This window comes from Dioscorea cayenensis, chromosome 4 (genome assembly GCF_009730915.1).
Source record: "Dioscorea cayenensis subsp. rotundata cultivar TDr96_F1 chromosome 4, TDr96_F1_v2_PseudoChromosome.rev07_lg8_w22 25.fasta, whole genome shotgun sequence".
Classification (NCBI taxonomy): domain Eukaryota; kingdom Viridiplantae; phylum Streptophyta; class Magnoliopsida; order Dioscoreales; family Dioscoreaceae; genus Dioscorea; species Dioscorea cayenensis.
Window position 1 is genome coordinate 13,314,641 of NC_052474.1, and position 23,286 is coordinate 13,337,926.

The following is a 23,286-nucleotide window of genomic DNA, read 5'->3' on the forward strand; positions in this document are numbered from 1 at the left end:
CAATCTTAATAGCAATTATTCGGTAATTGACAATTTAGTCCCTATTGGAATGATAATTTTACTGCTATTTGACAACTGTACACTTGCGGAACACATCATCTAGGTTTAAGTAAGACTCGTCCATCGATTTCAAGTACTCAAATATATTCAAACTATTATAATAAATTCACCTTTGGTAAAGAAAATGAAATACAATTTGGTCTACAAGATAGAGTGTAAAACATATAAAGAGATACGATACTACTCTTATTAAGACTATGCAACCACAAATCAACCACTCACAGAACAGGTCGTCTCATCTCTAGATGCGCTCACTCTTCGGCAATTTCCTACTCCTCGAAGATGTTTCACCACCTAGCCACAAGCATGGAATCCAATAAGTAATGAATATAAGAATGAAAACTAAAATGTATGAATGAGCAAGGTTTACATGCCTTTGATGAGTGTACAAGTGTTCATTATTTTATATCATTTTTGTACACTCATTAGGCTTGTATTAGAGGCATATTGTGAAATTCGATGTTAAACATAGTGTATTTTGCATTCTCAAACTTCGGGCAGCACTTAAAGATGAGAGAGAGAGAGAGAAAAAGAAGTGTTCTAGACCCAAAACAAAGAAGATGGAGCTCTATCGACAACAATCAAAGAAGGACAAGGCAAATAGGATTGTTTACAGGTACCTTATAGCTAGGCTTATAGCCGTAAGTCTCTTCCAGAGAACCTTGTGGGCATGCTTATGCTTGTAAGGAGGAGTATAACGCTATACAGAGATACTTACTAGCAGGATTTATGCCCGTAAGTCAGATTATAAGGATCATCCAGAGGAGTTTATGAGCAAAGCATACGCCTGTAAGGACAGTCACAAGGGGAATACAGAGAAGTTTACAGTACGGTCATAAGCTGAACTATAACACCAGACAAAAGACCTTATGGACGGGATTTAAGGTTGTAAGCCTTCGGTGAGGCTCGCAACCCATCATCCCTAGCTCCTTACCGCTATGTCCTTATGCCCTCAAGCAGGCCGTAAGCGACACAATATAAATATTTCTGAAATAAGGGTTTATAGGACATCTTTTATTATATTTTAGAGGCACGACAAAGGGAAGAAGGAGGCTAATCTCCAAGGCTTCTAAGGAGATTTTGGAAGAAGATTTAACCCAATCATCTTGGAGAGGGAGATTGTTGCTGTCAAGACTAGCTTAGTAGCTTTCATTGAAGGTCCTTGGATGTTCTTTAGCAATCAACCTCCGGCACGATTGAGAAGAGAGTTTTCATGTTTAGCTTATCTCTCTTCATATTTTGTAATTTGAATGCTTCCCCTCCATTAATAGAAGGTTAATTTTGTAGATGTTTAGGCATAGTTAAACTCTAGGGTTTATTTTATTTGACATTAGTTTTAGATCTTTAGGATTTACTTGTTTCTTAAATTGCAATCCATGTTATTTGAGTCTAATTGTGTGTTTTTATTACTTGGTTGCTATCATGGCAAAAGCCCTAGTTACCATGTTTAATGTGCTTTGTGACAAGTAGAAATACCCACCTAGCATAGGCATACTGTGATTAGAGGAGAGTGTGCGTAAACCTAGCAATGGTGTACTTTGGAGAATTCTTCTCCCTCAATCTTCCTAAGTGGATTAACTAGTGATTTTCTTGCTCTTTGCAATCATAGGGAATAAATTTTATGAGAAATCACATTTCTATATGGGATTAGGGATAATGTAATACCCTGAACCTTTGGATACCTCTTTGAAAATATATTCAGGGTATTACTACAGTTGCAGTAAGATTTTTCTACAGAGTAATCTTGTTAAGAAACCCCAAGTGGAAAGAATAAGGACCTAAATGTGAAAGTTTATAAAAGATTTTGGGTTAAAGAGTAATAGAAAAAGGATTGATATGAATTGTTTATGGAAACCAAGGACTGAAAGGTAAGGCAGCAGGGATCTTTTTGAAATACTGTGTTATAACTTAGGGACTGTTAAATAGTTTGTAAGGATTTTTTGGAAATACTATTTCATGATTCAGGGACCATTGATAAACTTTTCAGGGACTCTTTTTGTAAGAGTTTGTATTTTTCAGGGAGTAACAGTAAATTTCGGCAGAAAACTTAAGTTGAGAAAAATCTTGAGTTTGATGGTTTCATCTCCTTCTTCTCCTTCATACTGCTACAATAACCAGAGAAAAAGAAAAAAAGAAATGAGAAGAAAAATGGGAGGTTTGAGGTGGATGATTGGAGATCGCCGGAGGAAGCTTGCCAGAGAGATGACCTTGCTTGGTAAGAGTTTTTCTTGATGTATTTTTCATGAATGAATGTATGTATGCATGTATATATGTGTATTTGGTGGATTTGATGAAGAAAAATGATGGATTTGAGTAGAAAAAGCATGTTTAATTATTGTAGATGATGACTGTTTGAAATTGTTTTGAGAAAACCCTTGTAAACATGATGAAATTGCTTGAAATGGAGACTGTAGCACTGAGATTAGGATTTAGTTTGGTTAATTAAGTTGATGATTATGATGATTAAGATGTTAATGATGATAGTTGGATTGGAATTGGTTGGGTTTAGCCAAAATTGATTTGATTGGATCAAACCAAGTTGGAATTGAATTGATTGAGTTGGGTTTAATTTGGTTGAGTGGGCTTGATCAAATCAAGTGAAGAGAATTTGATTTGGTTTAGTCAAGTTCATTAAATGGATTGGAGTTGGGTTTGGATGAGAATTGTAGTGGTTGGGTTCAATTGAATTGATTTTGGTCTAAGTTTGATCAAATCAAGTTGAGTGTGGTTGGACTTGAATTGTTTGGTTAAATTGAGTGGGTTAAGACTGATTTGGGCTTGGTTTGGATATTGGGCTAAGGATTTGGGCTAAACCAATTCAAGAAAAATTTGGGTTCGGTTGAACCAAGCTGGTTCAACAGATTTTGTATAAGAATTGGAGTTGGTTGGCTAGTTTGAGCTTGGTTCAGTGGAATTGAGGTTTGTTCAGAATGGTCTAGCCTAAATTGGATTGATTTAAATGCAATTGGAGACCGGTTTAATTATGCAAGGTCGTGTTTTAACTGATTGGAGTGAGTGGGCCCAATTAGAGAGTCGATTATTGATTTCTTATATTTTTTGTTGGGTTCAATTATGTTTTTAGTTGTCGTATTTATTTATTTTATTCTGTTATCCTGTTAGGTGTTGATTAGGCTTGGGAGGGAGTTCTAGGTCTAGCAAAAATCCCAAGGGAAACCAGGTGAGTTGATAGTGGCTATTATTTAAATTATTGGACAATTATTATTATTTTGGAAATAATTATTTAATGGCTAGTATTTTGGAAATGATGGTTTAATTATTTCATTTTATTATGTTTAATTGCGTATACTGTTGAAATATACTTATATTTATTATTATTTATTTGTCGTTGATGTGCCATGACGATCGTATTGATATACATGATTTTGTATAATTATACATATTTTCAAATAGTGAAAATACACGTATATATGATTTAATTATTTAGTTCATGTGTTTATTTTTTATGGTTATATATGCTTTGATTTGGAATGATTTGTGAAATCATGTGAGCATATTAAAATGTTTTATCGGCATTGTTTGTGGAATTGGTTTTCATTCCTAGTATAAGAATGGTATCATGGATCTGGACTTTACTGGTTTATGCATTGTTATACTTTTGGCATTGGCTTTGTGGAAAATAATGTTTATTTCCAAGATGTGAATGCTTGTCCTGGATAAGGATCCTGTGATATGATTTATACCGATTGTATTATTGCTATATCTATGATGGTTTGGATGGTGACGGCGGGCTAAAATCCGACTACTGCAGTAGTAGATTCCCACGTGCCAGCCTTTAGAGGTGGCGTGATGGACCTGAGTGTTGATTCGTCCAGATCAAGTGGGAGCTTAGAGCCCTGATTGGATGATACATCGGGATCCCGGGGTCACCACACGGGACCGGTGGACCAACATCAAGGTTATGAAGACCTTGGCGGCTCCCAACCTAGTCGTGACGATGGCTAAGTCGGGGAGAGTTTTCGGGCTGTGGATTTGAGGACGGTTTTTATATTACTTGCTATTTTGAATTGTGATGAGGGGGCGAAGCCCAGCTGTCACTCTTAGGAGGACAGTCTCTCACAATAATTTAGACTTTTGGAAAAATTGATTTAATGTTGATTTGTGATGAAATTAAGTTTCAAAAGCTCTTTAAAGTTGTATTTTACCAAAATTTGGTCTTTGTGAAAGCTTTGAGATTATTTGTTAAAATTGATCTTTATATGCTTTATGTACACTAGATTTACTTATTTAAAATTATTGAGGCACTATCGACCAACTGAACGTGCTGTAGTTGCAAAAGCAGGACCCTAGTAGATCACTGTTCGACTATAGAGCTAGTCAAGGTTGAGTCCAAGATTGCAGTGGGTCACATACCTTTCTTTCTATTTGTTATTGTCGTGATCTTGTAGGGGTTGTACCCGCAAATTTGAGTAATTATATTTGTTGTATTTATGTATTTGAATCCTGTAGTTGGTGTAAAGTTGTAAATTGTGATTTGTAAGTCTAATTTGGTTTCTGAGGGGTGTCTGGTTTTCAGTTAAAATGGATTTTTAACTGATGGGTGCCACATTTACCTCGGTAGAAGGTTTGGGTGTGACAGATAATCTCTTTGCAAGAAGGATTATCTATTTTTAGAAATTGTTGTTAATCCACATTGAGATTTTAAGAGTGCAAAGCGATTGTGTGGTGACTATATTAGCACTGTACTAATCAGTTACTATTCACCCTTGCAAGAAAGGTTTAGTATACTTTAGAAAATCTCTCGGCTCAAGTAGAATTGCATGATTAGATAACCTTTATCCTGAACTTAACAAAACCCAAGAGGGGTACTATACCTGGCATCGTTTCTTCTCCTGATTCCTCTACTCCTTTTATTTCGTATTTCTTGATTTTTAGTTTGTTCACACACATCACTATTTTTCTGTTAGGCTAACTTTTGGGATAGGAATTAGTACTAGTATTCTTGATCTCTCCTATGGACCGATACCTTGCTTTTAAGCACTTTATTACATGATCGACACGTACACTTGCATCCCTATCAGCCGTACATGCAACACTAGAGTTATAGGGCAAAACAAAGCCATTTTGGATCCCAAAAGGCCTTAAATTTAAGAAAAACTAATTCTAATGAAGTTCAAGCATGAAGAGCATCATTTTGGACCTAAGAAGTAAAAGAAATGCTAGTAGAATTTTGGGCTTACAATAACCTCGAAACTGCTACAGTAGCTTCAGAATTGCTACAATAATTTTGACCCTAACTATGAAGTTTTTCTCAAACTTACAACACCAATCATAAAAATTTCTCTACAAGAATCAAAGGTAACCAATTTCACAAATCCTAGGAGATTTAAAAGTTTTTAATCTTATGTTTTCAAATGAGAAAAACAACAAAATAAAACGAGTATACAAAGTAAAAACTAGGCTAAGACCTCCTACCGTACTCAAGAGTAAGTGAGAGAGTTTTTGGGCATTGACTCGTCAAGCTCGTCCATTGAAATTAATGAAGAAGAGGTAGAACGGTGGTGGGTGAGAAAGAAAGAAGAAATGAAGAAATAAACAGAAACGGAAGTGGCTCGCAGGTTTTTCTTTAAAAAAAAAGGAAATGGAAAAATTACCATTTTGCTCTCTATTAGAAAAAATAAGAAAAGGTCCAAATGACCGAATCACCCCTAATTTTGGCTGAATTTCACACAAAAGCCATTGTATGAATATGCAAAAATACTAGTAATACTAACTGACTATTTTACCACTGATGCATGTACAAAAGTCTAATGAGGCCTGAAGTCCAAATTAAGACTGAGTACAACATATGCTTTAAGCAATCATTTATTTTGATATGAATTAATTAAGAATTCTAAGTTTTTCAATGTAATTGGAACATTTCATGGTATTGAAATTTGTTAGTCTATGAGGTTTGTTTGTAAGTGTTAAGTCATGATAATTATGTTAATTTTTTTAATAATGATATTGATTTAATTTTATTTATGCTATATTATTAAAAATTAAATGTTAAATAATTTACATAATTTATTAAAAACCATTTACTAAAGCACATTATGACAAATAACAATTACATCAAAAAAATATGATTGTTTGTGACACTATAAAAATATCACAAGTGATACATTATTCCATTAATTTTGACATTGCAAAAAATAAATTTTTGACATAATTTTTAACAACTATATATTTTTGTCATATTAATTGTACGACAAATGTATTTAATGACTAAAATGTTTTTGTTAGTAACAAATTTCATCATTAGAAAATAGCCTTTTGTAACTAATTATTATATTTTTTAAAATATATAGTGGCATTCAACATTTTTATAACATTATTGCATATGTCAATAACCGGCAAATTTGTTGTTATGAAACTTGGATTGATAGTTTTGGAGAGCACATTTCAAGACTTGGGATTTTCATATTACCATCAACATTTATGGTGCTATAGTCTAAACATGGTAACATTTTTACATTATTGCATGATTCCACGAATATTTTCACATTATCTCCAACCAAATGGTACCTAAGGGTTTATTTGATTCACAAAAGAGAAAAACACAAGTAATATAACACAATGCAAATTGTTTAGTTATAGCACAAGTGCTTTTTTTTTCATATTTGATGTTCATTGGACAATACAAAATTTTTTGTGTTGTTTGTCATTTGATTTGTACAAGTATCGGACAACAAATTACAAAATAAAGAAATTTACATGACAATGTTGTATGAATTTTTCTCTCGCTTTCAATATTAACCACTTAATTTTTTTTAACTATTAAAAAAGCTGGTCTTCTTTAGCCTTTGCTTGTCCCGGAAAGGCCTTGGCCATCCAAAATAATTCATAATTACATTCTTAAAATTTTTAAAATATATTCATTAATAATTAATTATCAAAATATTTAAAATAGGAAATTGGATTTTCATAAATAATTCTCCAAAATTATTTATCCATAAGGTAAAGCAACAAATATTAGCTCAATATTAATTAATAAAAATTATTAGTCTGACTATAAAGAAATTATTCCAGTGGAAATGATTAATTAAATTATTTAAATAAAATATTTTTTTAATATGTATCATTATGTATTAGAAATAAAATACTTTTATTTTAATAATAATCTTTTTATTAAAAATAATTATATATTAAATATTTGATGTTATAAATTATAAAAGAGCTTGAGACTTACATGAGTAAATGTGTAAAAATGGCAAAAAACTATTCCGGGAAAGCCACAAACTAAATACTTTTTACTATATTTTTGTTAAAACTAGATATGTTAAGGTAATTTGGACATTTTTTTTATTTAAACTAGCAATAATTTTTTATCTTTTAGCTGTCTTGTAATTACCATTAGCCACGGTTAAGGTTTATGGAATTAACCATAGTTCTCACTTAACTTAACAAAATTACCCTTAACATCATCCAACCTAAGCCATTTGAGAAAAATTCCCAAACTTCTAAACCACTCAATCGCCATCTTTTGAGATTCCCTTCTCACAAATCCCTTCAAGCCACGCCATCTCACTCGCTGGCTCTTTCAAATCAGCGTCAAAGATGTCTACGCTGTCGCCGGAGGTTTCAACCTAACCTTACTAGACCAACTCAACACCGGCTATGCTCGATGTCGTGACATCTGCGCATGTGTCGTTACCTTCACCGTCGGAGCTCTCAGCATGATCAACGTCGTCGCTAGAGCTTAATCAGAGAACCTCCTAATTGTGTTCATCGTCGACAGGCCAAACACCTATTATTGGACTTCTTTTTTATAAATTTCATATGTGATTATATTTTGAGTAGGTGTATGAAATTGTTTGTTATATATTGTTATATGTCTTAATTTTTACCTATTTTTAGGTTGTGTTTGTAAAGAGCATGTGATAACGTAAAATTTTTTAGAGATGTTTGTAAAAACCTTAAAAATATGAATTTACTCAAAAATTCATGATTTTTAATAATTTTAAAAAATAATGAAAGCTTACATAAAAAAATTACATTGGTTATCTATAATTTAAATAATTTAAAATCTATAAAATATAATAAAAAAATTTGATGGTATATTAACAAACCCATAACGGTCATTTGTTGAATGAAATGAGAAATGTCTACAAAATAAGAAAAGAAAAATTTAGAGGGGTATATAAGCAAACACATTTTGGTAATTTACCCTTATTCCATCGGTTGATTTATTCCGGGAAAGCCACAAACTAAATACTTTTTACTATATTTTTGTTAAAACTAGATATGTTAAGGTAATTTGGACATTTTTTTATTTAAACTAGCAATAATTTTTTATCTTTTACCTGTCTTGTACTTTCGTTAAATTTTTACAGAATTGTATTGCCCTAAACTCCTACATCACTTTAAATTTTTACGTATTAAATGGACTCTAAAGACATCTTTAATGATTAGACTATACAAATGTTTAATATCTAGGGCACCTCATGAATCCAATAAACTCTCGGGAAAATTGCTTACATACCCCTGCAAAACCATGAAATTGCTCAAATACCTCATTTTTATGAGGGTATTTAAGCAAATTCATGATTTTATAAGGGCATGCAAGTAAAAAACCCTAAAATCTAATCTATAAAGCAGTTTTCCCATAATAATTATACTATAGTATAAGACTCACAATCACTTCATTTTACCATTTCAATTATTCATAATATACATTTTATCATTAATATATTTATTTAATAAAATATTTCATTATTTATCATACACTAAATTTTTTTTTTTTTTGAGAAAGGCGACAAGCGCCGGAACCCAGAGATGAACACGTGGGGGTGCCCGCGCTCACCACCGAACCGTGGCCTCACCTTGCGCGAGATGGGGATCGAACTCGGGGAGCCACGCTCGACACTCAAAGTGAACACCCTACGCAAGGGACCCGATGCCAATAGACCAAATGGTCATTGGCCATACACTAAAAATTATATCATTTAGAAAGTATATAAAATTTTAAAAAATATTATATTGTTAATCTTTTTAAGGGCTAGTTTCATAATGCCCTGTTATATAACGGTTAGTTTCATAATTGTTAGTTTGGTTTTATAATGTTTTCATAAAAAATTTGCATATTGAGTGGAAAAGAGTATGGAAAATGTTGAGGATTTTGAAAATTACTTTAACTTATCTTGTGTTTGATTGGCAACATGGAAAATGGGTAGAAAAGAAAATTTTTCCATGGAATATTTTTCCATGGAAAAATTTTACATGGAAAATAAAAAAATAGTCTTTGATTTGCATTATTTTCTAGCTAAAAAATAAAAAAATTTCTATAGAAAATTCAGATTTTGTTGTTTGATTGATCTTATTTTTCACGGAAAATGAAACATTTTTCATGGAAAAAACCTCATTTGTTGTTTGATTGCATCAATTTTCCTTGGAAATAGTCACATTTTCCATGAAAATTTTTTTAAAAATTATTAAAATTATAAACAACGCTACGTGGAATTGAATCTTACCATCAAAATGCCGCGGGATTGATCTAGATAAATTTATTTAAAATATTATCAAGTTATATAATTTATCTTTTTTTAAAAAAAATATTTAAAAGAAAAGAAAAAACTTTTTTTAAAAAAATTTCTAAAAGAAAAGTTATTTTAAATATTTCAATCGCACGTTATTTTTTCACATAGCTCCTTACATTTTCCCTGGAAAACTTTTCCCAGGGTGGATGTAGGAAAAATTTTTTACTGATTTGAGGGAAAATAGGGTCACGTGACAGAGTTTGTGGAAAAATTTTTCACGGAAAATTTTGGCAAACAAACAGCCTATTTAGCTTGAAAATGACTCGTAGAAAATTTTTCCAGAGAAAAAAAGGGCAATCAAACACAGCCTTAGAGTTTGTGAAAATAAAGAGCATTTTTATCCATAAGTGGAAGATTGCAAGAAAGTGAAGAAGTTGAAAGGAATGTAATTTTTTTTTGACAATGTATATAGATTTATGGGCATAAAAAAAAAAGAATTTACCTTGCAATGGCCTTCATTTGGAAAAAAAATTAGTGGGCACCAAACGCCTCTAAGTAGGGGTGAGCACAATCAGGTACCTGATCTGGTCCTTGATTTTTAGATCGGTAAAAACTCGACCCATATCCAATTCGGTTTAAACCGGATACCGAAAACCAAATACTGGTTTAAATCAGATTGAATATCAAATATCTGAACCCAAATTTAAGTTTTATAAGTAGTATGGAATTTGTTATACATATAATAATATTATATACAAAAATAAATATAACAAACATATAATTTACAAAAAATATTATAATGATTCGCTATCGCACCGGTTCCGACAGCAACAAAAAATATTCGTCCTATGTCGGTCCGACCCCCTCAATCACTAGAGCGCCCCCCCCTTCCCCCGATCAGTGCAATGGGATGTGTCTATTTATTTATTTCTTGACTTGAAATGGGAGTAGAGCAGGTTTGACACAACAAAAATAATAAAAAGTTTTATCAATTTTAAGCAATACAAAAAAAAAATCATATTTTTTGAAGCATCAAATGTCTCATCATTATTGATGCCATAGAAGTCATGAGGACTAGAAGAAAGGAATTAAAAGAACAAATAAATAAATTTTAAAGGAATTGGATTAGGGAATGGGATATACGTATACATATATATATATATAACTCTAGATTAGGGATTTGTATTACTTTTTAGCCTTGCAAAATTTAATTTATTAATGTATGTATATATAACTCTTAAAGGGATTTAATTATGAATTTGGATTTTTTTTATTTTTAGCCCTTGTAAAATTTAAATTTATTAATATATATATTGAAAACCGGGTCGGATTCGGAGACCCAGTTTTTATTTTCTCGGATTCAGTTTTCATTTAAAATTTTTTCGGGTCCAAAAATTAGATAGCGGATCAGATCATCGGATCAGGATTTTTTTGCTCACCCCTACGTCATTAAATGAACGGTGACCCATTTAGATTCGGAATTAGGAGGGGTATAATGGCTTAATAATGATATATACATGTTTGAGTATATCATTAAATGGGAACTAGATTTAAGTACTCGTGCTAACGCTGCGGGTTGACTATATCTAAAAGGAAGATTACAAAGATAGTATAAATTTTGAAAACAAAAAATTGTTAATGTCATTTTTTTTTTGTAAATCATTTTTAGTATGGGAAGTATATTTGCAAGATGTGAAAGATTGGGAAATATATTACTGGAATATGTTATATTATTTATTGAATGATGAGAATGATTTTATTTCGATACTTTGAAAGAAAAAAATAATTTTACATATTAAGCCTTCCACTTGGGTTTTTTTTCTTTTTTGTAAGAAAAGAAATAAGATGTCTGTCTAATATATATATATATATACAGACATATTTATTTATGTATATCTTTATTTATGGTGTGTTTGTTTGGCCGGATATAAAACTACATGTGATTGTAATTACAAAAGACTTGAAAATCTAGTGTTTGCTTAGTTGGATTTGAGAATTTGAAAGTAGTTAGAAATACAACAGACATGGATTTAGTTGGTTTTGGAACCACGTCCAAATCGGGCGTAGTTCAATCTCCTACACTTTGGATTTTGATAGAATGTCTCGCACGTGGTGTCACGTGATACAAAATGAAGAGGTCAAAGGATCAAGCCACCACTTTCCCCCACCATAGCACATCTCCAGAGCTTTCTCTCGAACTCCATTGCAGCTAATCTTTTCCTCTATGCGACAAAAAATCTACCACAAACTCCTAGGTTCCTCTTTACCTTTTTTGGGATTTTTTTTAATTACAAGTTTATTTATTTATTTTTATTTTCTTGCAAAATATAATCTTTTTATTGTTTTCAGATTAAGATCTTCGCAAAACAACAAAAAAAAGTCATCGATCTCATTCTTACATTATCCGGTTAGTCTTATCTTTTTATTTTAACCTTGAATATTTCCCTTTTTAATGTCTTTATTATTTTGCAAATTTTTATCTCTTTTTTATCTTTTACTACTGAATAGATTTGTGTAGATTTGCTTCATGTTTTTTATTATTATTATTATTATTATTATTATTATTATTATTATTATTATTATTATTATTATTATTATTATTATTATTATGTTGCCTTAGATTTAAGTATTACTTGGTTGATAGGAATGTGATATTGATGCATGGATAAAGATTTGCTTACACTTTTGATATTTTTATTTATTTATTTATTTATTCATTTATTTTCGTGATCAAGATGTTGAAGTGTTTATTTGCATAGTATACCATTTTAAAGGTGAAATAATTTTTGTAATGAACTAGTTAATACGTTACTGATAAGGTTTAGTTTAATGATTAAAAAATGTGTAAAATTGTTGTAATTTCTAACATCTTATCACTTAGGTACGTTTAAAATTATATTTTAAAATCATATGAATTGAAATATAAATAAAGGATAAAGGGATAAGATTTACATCATATAATATAATAGTAAAGAGTCAATAATAATATTTGTGAAAACATTGAAAAATAAAGCAACCAAATATCCTAAATGAGACAATTTAAAGATGTATGGACATGTGATTTATTTATTTATTTATTTTTAAAATACGTACTTGTTAGTTGTAATTAAACATTTAAACTTATTTTAATATGATCCCTGATCAATGTAAAAATTTAATGACTTTTCCTTTCCTAGTATTGAAGGTTATATCATGATAAAGATTAATTTCCCTACAATGTCGATTAATTTAGTTTTGATCTACTTATCTTTTTTTAAGTTTTATCTATCGATTTGAATTTGTTCATACATGTTAATGATAAAATTTGGCGCAATGATCAATAAATGCTTGAAATATTTTGGCAAACAAATTAAACTTATATTGTGATTTTGCATTAGTTGTCATCAATGGGACATTGTTGCATGCATGTACGCTTACTAGTACTAATTTATGGTTTATTAACTATGCTAATTTGATTGGTCATGTTAATAAAATGGTTTCTAAACTAGTTTTATTTTAAATATAATCGATTTCAAGGCTTCTTATTATACATGGTGTGAGTGGCCAAAGTATGGCTTGTAATTAATTTAATTATAAAATAGTGATATACTTACATTATTCATTATGATATTTATATTTGTTTTATATTCTGAAATTATTTATTCTTTACCAATCTTACATTAGATGGATCATTTCGAGGATGATGATGAACTGTACCACTTGGAAGTAACTGTTTTAGTTGTGGCCTATGCTATATTATTACTTCGCAAGAAAAGACGAAGAATTTGTAGAGAACCATCACACGAAAGGCTAGAAATAAGGGAAAAGTACTTGTCTAGGTTGATAGATGGAAATGACACTACTAGCATCAACATGGTTCGCATGAAGAAGTCTATTTTTTTCAACCTATGCTCAATATTGCGTCAAAAATGCCTTTTGCGTGATACATTACACATGAGTGTGGAGGAGCAATTATTAATGTTCTTGCACACCATAGGACACAATCAGCGAAACCGTGTTATTGCACATAATTTTTTAAGGTCTGGGGAGACTGTTAGTAGGTACTTCAATCACGTGTTATATGCTATTGGTGAGTTGCGCCATGAATACGTGAGGTCACCAAGTACACAAATCCAACCATATATAGCGGCGAGGAGCAAGCTATATCCCTACTTTAAGGTATTGTTATATTAGATGTAAGTTACATATAATTACATAAGATTAAATCTAACATAAACTATTTAATGTTAGGATTGTATTGGGGCCTTAGATGGGACACATATTCATACTTCTCTCCCAACATCTGAAAGTAGAAGCATTTCGGGAAAGAAAACCTTACCCAACACAAAATGTTCTCGCAGCTGTCGATTTTGACTTGCGTTTCACTTACATTCTTGGTGGTTGGGAAGGATCAGCACATGATTCTCTAGTTCTTCGCGATGCACTTGAGAGACCTTAATAAAAGTCCCAAAAGGTATTTAACTTCTTTTCTTTATGGATAAAAATGCTAGAGAATAATTCAAATGTAATGATTAAACTTATCAATTTATTTTATGTCTTGTAATTAGGGAAGTATTACTTGGTTGATGCTGGATGCGCCACAAGACCTGGTTTTATACCCCTTTATAGGGGTGTAAGATATCACCTAAGGGAGTTTGGCTCTCGAACACCCGCTAATCCTAAGGAGCTTTTTAATTTGAGGCATTCATCTGCACGTACCTCCATTGAGCTCGCATTTTATTCTTTAAAGGGTCATTTTAAAGTTCTCTCATCTAGGCTTTTTTTTCCTTTTAAGACACAAACAGAACCCATATTGGCATGTTGTATCTTGCATAATTATATCCTAAATGGTGGCCAAGATGGCTTTATTCCCTTTGAGGAAGACTGGATATCACAACAGACATCACAAACCACCATTAGGGAACAAAGAAAAGAGGCACAAGAATGGGCTGCTCGTCGTGACCAAATTGCAGCTGAAATGTGGGCCAACAAATAGTTATATATCTATATAATTATGACAACTTAAGGAATCATTTGTTCTTCTATTGTTTGCTTATTATATGATGACTTTGTAGTGCATATTTATTTCTCTACTTGAACTAAACATTGTCTAGTATTTATATAAAAATAGTGATGTGTAACTTGATATTTGTATCTATTATTACACAACTATATTATTTTAGTGCTTGCTTAATTCGAGTAATATTTTTCTTTGCTTTTATGAATTTACTACTTCACATACTATGTGAAATTAACAATTGTCATAGTTTGTTGCATATCAAATTTTATCACAGAATGGAAGGGTACAATGTAGAAATGGATAGCCAAAATTCATCAGCTAAGAAGCCCACAACAGTGACATCGAGACATAAGAGGTGGACACCAATTGAAAACCGTTATTTTATAAGATTTATGGCTAGTCAAGTTGAACAAGGACTGAAAGTTGATAAAGGGTTTAAGCCACAAGCAATTCATGCCGCTATTCGAGCCATGAGAGATGCATTTGGGGTGACCATTACAGAGGCTAATGTGGGTAATCATCTCAGGACAATATGGAGAAGGTGGGCAAGAATTAAAAAATTAAAAGAAATGAGTGGCATGGGTTGGGATAACAACCTTAAAATGATTGTTATGGGTGAGGCAGAGTATAGAGATTATGTTAAGGTACTTGTTATATTGCATATTTATTTGTACCTTATTCAAATGTTAATTGTTGATTTTAAGATGTATTCATTCACATACAGATCCATGCACAAGATGAGTTATATTTGAACAAACCGATCGAGGATTATGATCTAATAGAAGTTATATGTGGCAATGATCAAGCCAGTGGTCGTCATGCTATTCAGTTTGAGAATACTATTGGTGTACAAATGGATTTCAACATAGAGCAGGAAGAGTCTCACCATAATGAAAATTATGATGATGTGGCTTTTGGAGAGACAAATGAAGATTATGCAATCCGTGAACTAGCCACTACAATCAAAGATGCATTTGAGTCACAGTTAAATCTAGCCGGTCATTGAGCTTTGCAAAAGAGCTTTCGATAGAATGTAAAATAATGGAAAAGTATGGCTACTCCATACGACAAGTTGGAATGGTATACTAGTACTTGATGGGAGATGATGTAAGAGGTCGAATGTTCTTTGGAATGGATGATGATTTCCGCAAGATTTGGGCGGAAGATTTCTTTGCATCCATTGGTCAGGACTTTTGAAATGTAGAAATGGTAAGCAAGTCTTCATTACAAAATGTTATCATTCTTATGTTCATTTTCCACTCATATTTATTTATGATTTATTTTTTATCCTCTATGTTTTTTCAGCATGAACTCATCAAGCTTGGTGTATTGCCTCGCATGTGGTGGACATCTCATGCCCTTTATATTCTACCATCTTTATCATATTTTTTCTCCAATGTACCTATCTTATTTTTATTTATGTTTATCTCTAACTTTGAAATTCATGGATGTATGTAGTTTATTAGCAAATGGTATGAGTGTGATGTTTATGGATTTAATATGTTATGGACTCTTTGAACTAATGGATGTTCGTTATGAATTTAATATGAGTTTAGAGGGATGTTATGGACCTGATGGTGATGGATGTTAATATCTCCTCAATTTGTTAATACAGAGGAATGCATGGATAATAATTGTTAATATGTATATATGCACTCTTGTTTGGACCTAGGATCGGTTATGCTGCTAAAATTTTTTTAAGAGTTTAATCAACAGATGATTGTGGGTAAAAATCAGTTGTTTTTGTTGTACTTTTATCAAGTATTAAATTTTGTTTTTATATTTATGTAATCAAATTAATATAAAAAACATTTAATGAATATACATTATTAATATTTAGAGAAGCATGCGGTGAGAGTAAAATGAAAAGAATATATATATAAATAAAAATTAAAATAAAGGCATGATATTATTTTATCTTAATAATAAATGGTTACTATTATATTTTCATCAATACAAAAAATTATAAATAGTGTAATATATTTTTTATAATTATTAAAAATAACAATAATATGTAATGAAAACATAATTTTATATTAAATTAAGTAGTTATATGCATAATTATTTTGGTTTGTGTATTTATAATTAATTAAATTTAATGGTGACCTAAGGTGGGGGTAACCTCACCAAGGGTGTTTATATCATACAAATACATCCAACCAAACACATGTTTACAAAATCCAAATTTACAAATCTTTCCAAACAAACACAAAATTTTGAAATCCAGCATTTTCAAATACAGTCAACCAAACACCAGATTTGACTCTCCTGCATTTTCAACTCCAGAATTTACAACTACACTGTAATTGGAAATCTATTGTATTTTCAACTATATCTAACCAAACACTACCTTAGTGTATAATGATTGAGGATTTTAAAGGTGTAATCAAGATTTATTGTGATTGTATAAAATATTAAAGGTATGGATGGTGGAAGGATAATGAAAAGGATCTTCATGCTCAAGAAGGAAAATGTCTGATTTAAATACTTTAGAAAAAACAATATGAGAAATATATTACATGTGTTATATTGTTTATTGAATAATTAAAATGACTTTATTTATATGTATGTATATCTTTATTTAGTGTAGAATGATTGAGGATTTTAATGTTGAAATCAAGATTTATTGTGATTGTATATTTCAAAGGTATGGGATGGTGGTTATGTACATTTTATTGGGGGTATTGTGTCGGTAAAAGTTATAAGTTGGATTAATGATTTATTTATTTTATGTAGGAAATTAAATTTTGTTGTTCATATACATTCAATATATAGTACTTTTATTTATTAACACAAATTTTTCATTTAATACATTTTCTGAATTCCTATAAGAATTTTGTTTCTTAGGATTTTTTTTTTAAATTAGATTTGTATAAAATAATAGAATGATAATAAAAAGAATCTTCGTGCTAGGGAAATTAGATTTGTATACATATTTTCTGAATTCCTCCACCAATTATAATGAACAGTATAAAATGATAATATATCCACCTTATTAAGAAATAAAAAGAATTAAAATCATTGACTTCATCTTACTCGTTTATATTTTTTTAAAGAAAATAATTACTTTTCAAAACATCATAAATATGGTTTAAAAAGGATTTATCAATAAATTCCATTTTCTTAATATTTAGTCAACCAAAAGTTGACAATTATTTTGGCAGATATTATCAGTATATATTGACAGATTTGCAAAAATATTTTTTAATAATATTAATCAAATCATAATATTTGCACAAATATGTATATTGTGGAAGTGTATATGGTCATTTTTTTTTCTTTTTGTAGTAAGTTTGGTTTTTTTTTGGGCATATTTAGATTAACGTTTAAGCCATGCAGAAAAGCATTAAATAACATAATCAATGACCTCTTTGTTATTTTCGCTTATGGAATTGTACATGTTTTCATCATAATAATAATCATAATACTAATAACCCTCTCAACCATTTTTTATATTTCATATCACCAAGTTTTTGGGTTGTACAATGAACTCGTCTTATTTTGACTAACTCATTATCAAAGAAAGAGACTAATAATAATAATCATCATTAACCACCAGAATTTATATGTGACAAAGTTCTCTTTTGCATTGCTTCAACAAACAAATATATACATATATATTTGGATTAAAATGTGCCCAAGTCTTAATAAACAAACTTCAAATTATTGGTGAAATGAATATCAACAATGTTATTTATTAACATTATCAAATAAAAAACAATCATAATCATAAAATTTACCTTATTTTGAATAGCCTCAATCCATAAAACTCAAGACAACTAATCAAATCTCAAAATTCTCACTTTGTTATAATGAACCATATACTTTTATAAGCAATAAAATATAAGTACGTAAAAAGTCAAAAAAAAAAAAAATCACATGTAAAGATATTAGAAGGATCACAACAAATTATATATTATATACAACATAATCAACAAATTGTGGGTAGATTCAACACTTGTGGCCAATGTTTATCCAAAAGTAGGGCACTGTCAAATGAATTCAAATGGGGAATAAAATTTGAATCAATTAAATAAATAAAAAAGGGCTGGATTTTCAAAGATTCCTAACTGATTTTTTATGAAAAGAGTACTACCCATATTTATCCAAAAGTCTCTGTAAAATGAATTCAAATGGGAAATATAAGTAGAATCAATTAAATTAATTAAAAAGGACTGGATTTTTAAAGATACGGACTGATTTCTTATCAAAAGAGTACCACCTTACTAATGTGTTGATTCCTTCCAACACATGTCATTAAGCTTCATTCTTTGAAGAGAGAAATAAATAAATAAATAAATAAAATGAACAAATCCAATCTATGTCAATGCCTGCTATTCATGACTGAAAACAGAGGAGATTATTATGAAATTAAATCAAACAAAAAAAAACTAAAAAACATATATGCTTACTGTAGAGGATGAACAGCCTCGCTACCATCGCTACCATAACATCAACAAATGCCTAGTTATTTTTTAGTATAATTCTACTATGTATAGCGTCGTTTTACATTTCTAGAGATCTTTGAACTGAGAACTCTGATTTAAGGAAAAAGAATACCAAGTAGTCTAAAATAAAGTCTTAAGCAGTCCAATATCATTTATTATTGGAGACGTTATAAGTTATACCAATGACTTTTTTTAATAATAGTCCATTCCACAAACATGATCATTGCAAATGGATATCGGTATCTAGACGCGATCTTGTGAATCAGTAGAATTTAAAAACTATGTTTGAGCGCTGCACAGGATGTATCAATTGAACCTTAAAATTATACTCAAGAAAAAGTGGGCCTGCTTTCATGAAAAAAGAATATAGAAGATGCTTGCAGACAACTGGCTACATTAGCCTACATGCATAAGCTCTTATATTTTCATATCACATTCTAACTTCTTAGTATCATATCAGCAATTTCCTAATTCAATGTCAAGAATCACCTTCTTAGACCGACTTAAAATTAAGTTCCAGTAAAGAAAATGCAAAAAGAGAACAAAGCATGGAAGAAAATTGGGTTTCAGAATAAAAAACTAAAAAAAAAAGAGATGGTAGGAATTGAATTTCTTTTTATACTTACGGCAGCTTCAAAGAGCTGCTTCAAGAGTCATGGGTATAGTCACTTGGGGTATTAGCATTGAAAGATTTTTCTTCATCATATCCATAGCCATGTTTGGGTCAGAAAACATCTGAGCTTGTGCATTTTGAGCTTGCTCTTTGGGAACATGAAGCAGCCCATTCTCCTACATGACAAAACCACCATTTTTCATCATCAAAATGCACCAACAAATTATTGACATAAGTGATGTTTTGGCATCTTAAACAGAGAAATCAACCAATAAATATACATAGATAAGCACATCTTCAAGAGGATAACTTGGCAGCATAAAGCCACTTCAAATTGCTATGGTGAAAAATAATACCAGCTGTGGGTAGCTCTACACAGCAATTTGGCACATAAACTTCAGTAATATCTACTTCTCGTACGTGGATGGCAATTCATGGTATTATTTTTACTGCAGTTTCCAGTACATTTAGATATGTATTGCAAAGCCATGCAGCCTAGTCCTGCACTATCATACAATTTTGGTAGTTTGTTTGATGTTCTATTCTGATTTATCATGTCCACAATCTCATTAGCCGGATTTCCTAAAAATGAATTTTTCAAATGTATCACTTAAAGAGTGTCAAAGATATAATAATCTGGTAAATGATAATGATACATCAAAATCATCAGGAAAAAAAACTACGTAAATTGTATGAGCTATTAAGTAGATAAGAATAATAATAACAATAATAATAATAATAATTTGGAATGAAAACACATGAGAATGAATGTACTATGAACTTCAGCAGAAACTTGGAGAATGATGAGCAGTGAGAGATGGAGAAGATGAGGGATGGTGTTCAAGGACTTGTTGGGATTCCACATTTGGTAGACCAGAACAGAAATAACCACAAAGAAGTGATTTCTTTTATCTGCTTTTTTTCTTTTCCTTTCCCCCAAATCTCTCTTCACCACACCAAATCAGATATGAAAAACAACAACAAAAGCTTAATCATCAGCGCTAAATTGAAAACAAAAACAAAAGAAAGAATTCAAACCATATAGGATTGACGGCCAAATCTCAAACAGTTAAAGATCTGTCACGTTTATATCACTTCAGTTCCCCATCGATCAATCAAAAAAAATCAAGAGAAATTGAGATCTCAAGCAACCAGAAATTCTCAGCGAGTTATAAAGGAAGCTCTGGATGGAAGAACGGAGACATACAACATCGACTTTGTTGACATAAGGGTTCTCCTTGTATGTCTTCCTGAACATCTCCATGTAAAATCAAAACCATATGATAAAAATATATATATAAATCCATGAAAAAAAATGACGAAAAACTAAAATTATTGCTAGGGCATACATGAAAACAAAGAAAGCACTCGGAGGCCTCTTAGGCTTGTTAGGATCCTTCCCAGCCTTCTCCTTCTTCACCAGCTACACCTTTGGCTTAACCTAATTCTTCTTAACTGACAACCTAATATATATATATATATATATATAAAAACCAAAACCAAACCCTCAGATCACCAACATCCAGATCAAAACCACACCGATCTACCAAAAAACAAACAGATCAATCAAAAATCCACTTGGTCTCCGCCTTGGATTCCCACCTTTCATCTTGAAAACTGCAAACAAAACCATGTGATCCATCAGAAATCACCACAAATCATAAAAAAAAAACCCAAAAAACCATCACCAGTACCTTAGGGTTAGGGTTAGCAGCCACGAGAAGAAATCTTGTGAGGTGGATGATGTTGCGAAAGCATCTCCAGGTGTGGGCTGCAAAACCGTCAGGAGGAGTGCGCGGAAGATTCGAGGTTGTTCACACACAAAATTCAGAGATTTTGTTATGAAATAGTATTCTTAATTCTCAGTATGGAATTAGTAGTATGATGATATATGATTGTAATTAGAGGGAATCAATTGGTTAGCAAGGTTGTTACAGCAGCCCCTATTGTCCTGCCATATAAGATGCTTGACAAAATGCCTGTACGGACAGGTTGTTACAATGGTTGTAAGGGATCGCCTATATGAATAGGAAATGAATGGAATGGACGCATCTTTTGGCCTAAATCCTTCTTCTCTATCTTTATTCTCTCCTATCTCATCTCCTTCTTTTCTCCTTTTCCTCCTTTCTTCCTTCTTTTTCTTTGAAAATTTTCAGAAGATATCCCACATCCTGCATCAATTTGGTGCTTTCATTGACGCTATGACGGATGGTATGGTCACACGAGCTCGTCGCTGCTGACGATCAACTCTCGCGCTGGCTGATCACGTCGCCCGTCATGATTTCAGTGTTTTTCGAAGATTGAATCTCTCGTTCTCTGATGCAGCACCACTCGGAATCCTTTGATCTTCTTCGTAAGAGCCACACCGAATCTTTTGACATCCTCCGAAGTTCCTCGGCGGGAGCAACAATCGATAATGGCAGAGATGATGGTCAAACTACAGCAGCTTGGACGGAGGTTCATCTTCATCCGTTACGTCTCCCAGATGCACCTCCTTTGCTTCCTCTTCCTCGCATCTTTTTACTCCATCTCACCACTCATCATTACCCATACAATCCACCGCTTCACTTTCATTGCCGCGTCCCACCAAAAACTCGAGGTTCCCATCTTCACTGGTGAGGATGTACTAGGCTGGCTTTTTCCGGATCAATCACTATTTCTTTTTTTCCATCAAACTCCCGAGGATCAACGAGTTGCAATAGCGGCTTTCTATATGAGAGGTTTTGCTCTACATTTGTTTCGATGGCTTTCGTGCTACCACCCAGCTCTCTCTCATGGAAGGAATTTGCCCGAAAAATTGAATTGAGATTCGGGCCTTCATCGTTTGTCAATCATGAGGCAAGTCTCTTCAAATTGAAGCAGCTGACGACAATCGAGCTTATCTACATTTGAGTGCCTGTCTAATCGTGTCACAGGCTTGAGTCAACAAAGCCTCTTAAATTGCTTCCTCTCCGGGATGAAGGACGACATTCAACGGGAACTATACATCCTGAAACCTATAGATCTCCATGATGTTGTGGGAATGGCGAAGCTGGTAGAAGACAAACTAAATGGCAGTCATCTAGCTTCACAACGAGCCTTTTTTCCTCGGCCACCGGCTCCTATCCATCAGCCGCCTGTTACCCGACCTCCTTCCTTACCAATCAAGTGTCTCACCCCTGTTGAGATGGCAGCTAGACGGGCGAAGGGCCTCTGCTTCAATTGCGATTCTCAATTTACTCCAGGTCACAAGTGCAAACCAGCTTTGTTTCTTTGTTTGATGGTGGAACAAGATGATTCTGATTGTGTCGAAGACGATCTATCTCTCGCCCAACCACAACCAACAGTGGAGATCATTCAGGAGAATAGCGCCATGGGACAGTTTGTACCTTCAACTCTGAAATTAGCTGGATCTATTAATGGAAAGGATATCGTGGTACTCATCGACGGTGGTTCGACGAATAACTTCATCCAGTCTCGCTTGGCGACTCACTTGAATCTCACCGTGCAACCGTCTTCCCACTTGAAGGTTACTGTGGGTAATGGAGATGCTCTAACGTGCGGGGAAGAATGCACGGGAGTCCAGCTGAAGCTAGAAGACGCAATCTTCGCCGTTGATTTGATTCTACAGTCAATTTATGGTGCAGATGTGGTCTTAGGGGTTCAGTGGATGCGACATCAGGGACCTATTTTATTTGACTATAACCAATT

The 23,286-nt window shown here is 32.2% G+C and overlaps 1 pseudogene; it reads right to left on the reverse strand.

Annotated features, from left to right (window-relative positions):
- Positions 1–19,461: 19,461 nt before the first annotated feature.
- On the reverse strand, positions 19,462–20,936 carry LOC120259050 (annotated as a pseudogene).
- Positions 20,937–23,286: the final 2,350 nt, after the last annotated feature.